At 46.5% G+C, this 6,559-nt stretch overlaps 11 non-coding genes across 11 annotated transcripts; all 11 read left to right on the plus strand.

Moving 5' to 3' along the window:
• Positions 1 to 73: 73 nt before the first annotated feature.
• Positions 74 to 146, plus strand: trnar-ccu (transfer RNA arginine (anticodon CCU)). The gene has a single exon. It is a non-coding gene; the product is annotated as a tRNA-Arg (tRNA).
• A 6-nt stretch (positions 147 to 152) lies between these two features.
• Positions 153 to 224, plus strand: trnam-cau (transfer RNA methionine (anticodon CAU)). Its single transcript has one exon. It is a non-coding gene; the product is annotated as a tRNA-Met (tRNA).
• A 479-nt stretch (positions 225 to 703) lies between these two features.
• trnar-ccu (transfer RNA arginine (anticodon CCU)) lies at positions 704 to 776 on the plus strand. Its single transcript has one exon. It is a non-coding gene; the product is annotated as a tRNA-Arg (tRNA).
• A 6-nt stretch (positions 777 to 782) lies between these two features.
• trnam-cau (transfer RNA methionine (anticodon CAU)) lies at positions 783 to 854 on the plus strand. Its single transcript has one exon. It is a non-coding gene; the product is annotated as a tRNA-Met (tRNA).
• A 1,505-nt stretch (positions 855 to 2,359) lies between these two features.
• trnar-ccu (transfer RNA arginine (anticodon CCU)) lies at positions 2,360 to 2,432 on the plus strand. Its single transcript has one exon. It is a non-coding gene; the product is annotated as a tRNA-Arg (tRNA).
• A 6-nt stretch (positions 2,433 to 2,438) lies between these two features.
• On the plus strand, positions 2,439 to 2,510 carry trnam-cau (transfer RNA methionine (anticodon CAU)). Its single transcript has one exon. It is a non-coding gene; the product is annotated as a tRNA-Met (tRNA).
• Positions 2,511 to 3,358: 848 nt separating this feature from the next.
• Positions 3,359 to 3,430, plus strand: trnam-cau (transfer RNA methionine (anticodon CAU)). The gene has a single exon. It is a non-coding gene; the product is annotated as a tRNA-Met (tRNA).
• A 476-nt stretch (positions 3,431 to 3,906) lies between these two features.
• trnar-ccu (transfer RNA arginine (anticodon CCU)) lies at positions 3,907 to 3,981 on the plus strand. The gene has a single exon. It is a non-coding gene; the product is annotated as a tRNA-Arg (tRNA).
• A 4-nt stretch (positions 3,982 to 3,985) lies between these two features.
• On the plus strand, positions 3,986 to 4,057 carry trnam-cau (transfer RNA methionine (anticodon CAU)). The gene has a single exon. It is a non-coding gene; the product is annotated as a tRNA-Met (tRNA).
• Positions 4,058 to 4,905: 848 nt separating this feature from the next.
• On the plus strand, positions 4,906 to 4,977 carry trnam-cau (transfer RNA methionine (anticodon CAU)). Its single transcript has one exon. It is a non-coding gene; the product is annotated as a tRNA-Met (tRNA).
• A 487-nt stretch (positions 4,978 to 5,464) lies between these two features.
• trnar-ccu (transfer RNA arginine (anticodon CCU)) lies at positions 5,465 to 5,537 on the plus strand. Its single transcript has one exon. It is a non-coding gene; the product is annotated as a tRNA-Arg (tRNA).
• The last annotated feature ends 1,022 nt before the right edge of the window (positions 5,538 to 6,559 follow it).

The following is a 6,559-nucleotide window of genomic DNA, read 5'->3' on the forward strand; positions in this document are numbered from 1 at the left end:
TTCCCATGTTTTTGCGTTGCAGTGGAACTCACTGTATGTCTTTACAACTGCCTGTCGTTTTTAGGCCCATCGAGCCCCAGTGGCCTAATGGATAAGGCACTGGCCTCCTAAGCCAGGGATTGTGGGTTCGAGTCCCATCTGGGGTGCTTTACAGCAGAGTGGCGCAGCGGAAGCGTGCTGGGCCCATAACCCAGAGGTCGATGGATCGAAACCATCCTCTGCTATCGCTGCTTTACTGGCAGGACGTTGACAGGATGACATGTATTAAACCCATGTTTGAAGTCGCTTTCAACGTCTCAACAGTACAGTCCAGCCCAAGATAATGATCCTCGCCCTCACCAAGTGAGTTCAATTGAGTCTGCCTAGACTGAACCTAACTGCAATCGAGGAGCTCCTCCTCCTTGTTAATTTCTTAACCATCTTTGAACCCAAGTGACGGAATCAATCCGTGTCAATCAATCTTTTGGACACATTTTGGCACACTTTTTCTGCTGTTCCCCTTTATGTCAAAGCTTTACTCTGTGTCCACCTCTCTCACCTCTCTGCCCCTCCTCTTTCTGTTTTTTCTTACACTGCCACAGTAGCGTCAGGGGCCATTGTCATGTTATACAAAGCCACACATTGTGCAGCTTCCCATGTTTTTGCGTTGCAGTGGAACTCACTGTATGTCTTTACAACTGCCTGTCGTTTTTAGGCCCATCGAGCCCCAGTGGCCTAATGGATAAGGCACTGGCCTCCTAAGCCAGGGATTGTGGGTTCGAGTCCCATCTGGGGTGCTTTACAGCAGAGTGGCGCAGCGGAAGCGTGCTGGGCCCATAACCCAGAGGTCGATGGATCGAAACCATCCTCTGCTATTAGTTATTGGTGCTTTACTGGCAGGACGTTGACAGCATGGCATGTATTAAACATATGTTTGAAGTTACTTTCAACGTTTCAACAGCACAGTCCAGCCCAAGATAATGATCCTCATCCTGTGGAGACATCATGGGTTCAATTGAGTATGGCTTGACTGAGCCTAACTGCAATCAAGAAGCTCCTCCTTGTCAATTTCTTAACCATCTTTGAGCCCAAACCCCTGTCTCTTCCTCTGCTCTCTAAAAAACACATTTGTAGTCCCTCTGAATGGGTCAAGTAATCAGAGTTAATGATTCCCAAGCGACTACATGCCATTCCGACTCTCCTTTGGTTACTTGGCTTCACTGAGCCTGACTGACTCGTTTACAGGTATGTATTGAACCCATGTTTGAAGTGGCTTTCAACGGCTCAACAGTGGATTCCTGCCAGAGGTAATGATCCTCGTGGCCTCTATCACCAAGTGGGTTCAATTGAGTGTGACCGGAATCAAGAAGCTGGACGTTAACTGGCTCTGGTAACTCTATCACCAAGTGGGTTCAATTGATTCTTACCGAAATCAAGAAGCTGGTTGTTCACTGAGTTTGACATACATCTTTGGGTGACTTGCCTTTACTGAGCCCAACATTGGTAATCCTAGAAATCCAGTATCATGAAGCTGGTCGTCAACTGGAGCTGTTAACCCTGGGTTTTCCAGTCCATCTGCGAACACCCTCACGTTAATGAGTCAGAGCTGGTAATTACGAGCCACTTTGTGCCACAACTGAACTCTTCAATTTGATGCCTTTCAAGCGGCAGAGGACCCGTAAGCAAGGAACTGTGCATAGGAGCCCCAAATGCAGTCGCTGACAGCAGAGTGGCGCAGCGGAAGCGTGCTGGGCCCATAACCCAGAGGTCGATGGATCGAAACCATCCTCTGCTTTATCGGTGCTTTACTGGCAGGACGTTGACAGGATGACATGTATTAAACCCATGTTTGAAGTCGCTTTCAACGTCTCAACAGTACAGTCCAGCCCAAGATAATGATCCTTGCCCTGTGGCATCTATCACCAAGTGAGTTCAATTGAGTCTGCCTAGACTGAGCCTAACTGCAATCGAGGAGCTCCTCCTCCTTGTTAATTTCTTAACCATCTTTGAACCCAAGTGACGGAATCAATCCGTGTCAGTCAATCTTTTGGACACATTTTGGCACACTTTTTCTGCTGTTCCCCTTTATGTCAAAGCTTTACTCTGTGTCCACCTCTCTCACCTCTCTGCCCCTCCTCTTTCTGTTTTTTCTTACAGTGCCACAGTAGCGTCAGGGGCCATTGTCATGTTATACAATGTTTAGCCACACAGTGGAACTCACTGCATGTCTTTACAACTGCCTGTCGTTTTTAGGCCATGAGCCCCAGTGGCCTAATGGATAAGATATGTTTATAATAATAATATAATGGATATGTTTGAAGTTACTTTCAACGTTTCAACAGCACAGTAGCCAAGATAATGATCCTCTAGAGCCCATCGAGCCCCAGTGGCCTAATGGATAAGGCACTGGCCTCCTAAGCCAGGGATTGTGGGTTCGAGTCCCATCTGGGGTGCTTTACAGCAGAGTGGCGCAGCGGAAGCGTGCTGGGCCCATAACCCAGAGGTCGATGGATCGAAACCATCCTCTGCTATTAGTTATTGGTGCTTTACTGGCAGGACGTTGACAGCATGACATGTATTAAACATATGTTTGAAGTTACTTTCAACGTTTCAACAGCACAGTCCAGCCCAAGATAATGATCCTCATCCTGTGGAGACATCATGGGTTCAATTGAGTATGGCTTGACTGAGCCTAACTGCAATCAAGAAGCTCCTCCTTGTCAATTTCTTAACCATCTTTGAGCCCAAACCCCTGTCTCTTCCTCTGCTCTCTAAAAAACACATTTGTAGTCCCTCTGAATGGGTCAAGTAATCAGAGTTAATGATTCCCAAGCGACTACATGCCATTCCGACTCTCCTTTGGTTACTTGGCTTCACTGAGCCTGACTGACTCGTTTACAGGTATGTATTGAACCCATGTTTGAAGTGGCTTTCAACGGCTCAACAGTGGATTCCTGCCAGAGTTAATGATCCTCGTGGCCTCTATCACCAAGTGGGTTCAATTGAGTGTGACCGGAATCAAGAAGCTGGACGTTAACTGGCTCTGGTAACTCTATCACCAAGTGGGTTCAATTGAGTCTTACCGGAATCAAGAAGCTGGTTGTTCACTGAGTTTGACATACATCTTTGGGTGACTTGCCTTTACTGAGCCCAACATTGGTAATCCTAGAAATCCAGTATCATGAAGCTGGTCGTCAACTGGAGCTGTTAACCCTGGGTTTTCCAGTCCATCTGCGAACACCCTCACGTTAATGAGTCAGAGCTGGTAATTACGAGCCACTTTGTGCCACAACTGAACTCTTCAATTTGATGCCTTTCAAGCGGCAGAGGACCCGTAAGCAAGGAACTGTGCATAGGAGTCCCAAATGCAGTCGCTGACAGCAGAGTGGCGCAGCGGAAGCGTGCTGGGCCCATAACCCAGAGGTCGATGGATCGAAACCATCCTCTGCTATCGGTGCTTTACTGGCAGGACGTTGACAGGATGACATGTATTAAACCCATGTTTGAAGTCGCTTTCAACGTCTCAACAGTACAGTCCAGCCCAAGATAATGATCCTCGCCCTGTGGCATCTATCACCAAGTGAGTTCAATTGAGTCTGCCTAGACTGAACCTAACTGCAATCGAGGAGCTCCTCCTCCTTGTTAATTTCTTAACCATCTTTGAACCCAAGTGACGGAATCAATCTTTTGGACACATTTTGGCACACTTTTTCTGCTGTTCCCCTTTATGTCAAAGCTTTACTCTGTGTCCACCTCTCTCACCTCTCTGCCCCTCCTCTTTCTGTTTTTTCTTACAGTGCCACAGTAGCGTCAGGGGCCATTGTCATGTTATACAAAGCCACACATTGTGCAGCTTCCCATGTTTTTGCGTTGCAGTGGAACTCACTGTATGTCTTTACAACTGCCTGTCGTTTTTAGGCCCATCGAGCCCCAGTGGCCTAATGGATAAGGCACTGGCCTCCTAAGCCAGGGATTGTGGGTTCGAGTCCCATCTGGGTTGCTTTACAGCAGAGTGGCGCAGCGGAAGCGTGCTGGGCCCATAACCCAGAGGTCGATGGATCGAAACCATCCTCTGCTATTAGTTATTGGTGCTTTACTGGCAGGACGTTGACAGCATGGCATGTATTAAACATATGTTTGAAGTTACTTTCAACGTTTCAACAGCACAGTCCAGCCCAAGATAATGATCCTCATCCTGTGGAGACATCATGGGTTCAATTGAGTATGGCTTGACTGAGCCTAACTGCAATCAAGAAGCTCCTCCTTGTCAATTTCTTAACCATCTTTGAGCCCAAACCCCTGTCTCTTCCTCTGCTCTCTAAAAAACACATTTGTAGTCCTTCTGAATGGGTCAAGTAATCAGAGTTAATGATTCCCAAGCGACTACATGCCATTCCGACTCTCCTTTGGTTACTTGGCTTCACTGAGCCTGACTGACTCGTTTACAGGTATGTATTGAACCCATGTTTGAAGTGGCTTTCAACGGCTCAACAGTGGATTCCTGCCAGAGGTAATGATCCTCGTGGCCTCTATCACCAAGTGGGTTCAATTGAGTGTGACCGGAATCAAGAAGCTGGACGTTAACTGGCTCTGGTAACTCTATCACCAAGCGGGTTCAATTGAGTCTTACCGGAATCAAGAAGCTGGTTGTTCACTGAGTTTGACATACATCTTTGGGTGACTTGCCTTTACTGAGCCCAACATTGGTAATCCTAGAAATCCAGTATCATGAAGCTGGTCGTCAACTGGAGCTGTTAACCCTGGGTTTTCCAGTCCATCTGCGAACACCCTCACGTTAATGAGTCAGAGCTGGTAATTACGAGCCACTTTGTGCCACAACTGAACTCTTCAATTTGATGCCTTTCAAGCGGCAGAGGACCCGTAAGCAAGGAACTGTGCATAGGAGTCCCAAATGCAGTCGCTGACAGCAGAGTGGCGCAGCGGAAGCGTGCTGGGCCCATAACCCAGAGGTCGATGGATCGAAACCATCCTCTGCTATTAGTTATTGGTGCTTTACTGGCAGGACGTTGACAGCATGACATGTATTAAACCCATGTTTGAAGTCGCTTTCAATGTCTCAACAGTATAGTCCAGCCCAAGATAATGATCCTCGCCCTGTGGCATCTATCACCAAGTGAGTTCAATTGAGTCTGCCTAGACTGAACCTAACTGCAATCAAGGACCTCCTCCTCCTTGTTAACCATCTTTGAACCCAAGTGATGGAATCAATCTGTGTCAATCAATCTTTTGGACACATTTTGGCACACTTTTTCTGCTGTTCCCCTTTATGTCAAAGCTTTACTCTGTGTCCACCTCTCTCACCTCTCTGCCCCTCCTCTTTCTGTTTTTTCTTACACTGCCACAGTAGCGTCAGGGGCCATTGTCATGTTATACAAAGCCACCCATTGTGCAGCTTCCCATGTTTTTGCGTTGCAGTGGAACTCACTGTATGTCTTTCCAACTGCCTGTCTTTTAGGCCCATCGAGCCCCAGTGGCCTAATGGATAAGGCACTGGCCTCCTAAGCCAGGGGTTGTGGGTTCGAGTCCCATCTGGGGTGCTTTACAGCAGAGTGGCGCAGCGGAAGCGTGCTGGGCCCATAACCCAGAGGTCGATGCATCGAAACCATCCTCTGCTATTAGTTATTGGTGCTTTACTGGCAGGACGTTGACAGCATGACATGTATTAAACATATGTTTGAAGTTACTTTCAACGTTTCAACAGCACAGTCCAGCCCAAGATAATGATCCTCATTCTGTGGAGAGATCATGGGTTCAATTGAGTATGGCTTGACTGAGCCTAACTGCAATCAAGAATCTCCTCCTTGTTAATTTCTTAACCATCTTTGAGCCCAAAGCCCTGTCTCTTCCTCTGCTCTCTAAAAAACACATTTGTAGTCAAGTAGTAGAATGGGTCAAGTAATCAGAGTTAATAATTCCCAAGCAACTACATTCCATTCTGACCCTCCTTGGCTTCACTGAGTCTGACTGACTCATTGACAGGGCCACATGTATTAAACCCAATTGAGCCTGACTGGAATCACGAAGCTGGTCATCAATTGGTTCTTTCAACTTTGTGTTTTCCAGTCCAGCTACGAACATCCTCATGTGAATGAGGCAGACTTGGTAATCACGAGTGAAGCCATTACTGAACTTGCCAGGAATTCTGCATTCGAGTGCAGGCTGTGGTTTTTGACAGCAGAGTGGTGCAGCAAATTGCATATTGGGAATTTGTCCCAGTAGGATGGATCAGATAGTTTTCCAGTTTCTGTCAGTTGATGGAATTAGGAATAAGGAATACTTGTGTAATTATGCAGTTGTCTCACATGTGTGTGGGCTAGTATGTTCTAAAAAATCTTCACCTCTTCCATTGATTGTGTAAATGTCATAACGATCCATTCTTCTTCAAGCCACATAAATAAGGGTTGCAAATACTACATTTTTATGTGAACAAAACATGCAAGAGTTATCTTACATGTTACTTTTTATAATATACTGAAATGATCCTTTCCTAAACGAACCATGAAATTTGATCTCTGCCCCTGTTTATTTCCTTAATATGACTCACAGGGCTTGTACCAGA

Source organism: Dicentrarchus labrax, unplaced genomic scaffold (assembly GCF_905237075.1).
Source record: "Dicentrarchus labrax unplaced genomic scaffold, dlabrax2021, whole genome shotgun sequence".
NCBI lineage: Eukaryota > Metazoa > Chordata > Actinopteri > Moronidae > Dicentrarchus > Dicentrarchus labrax.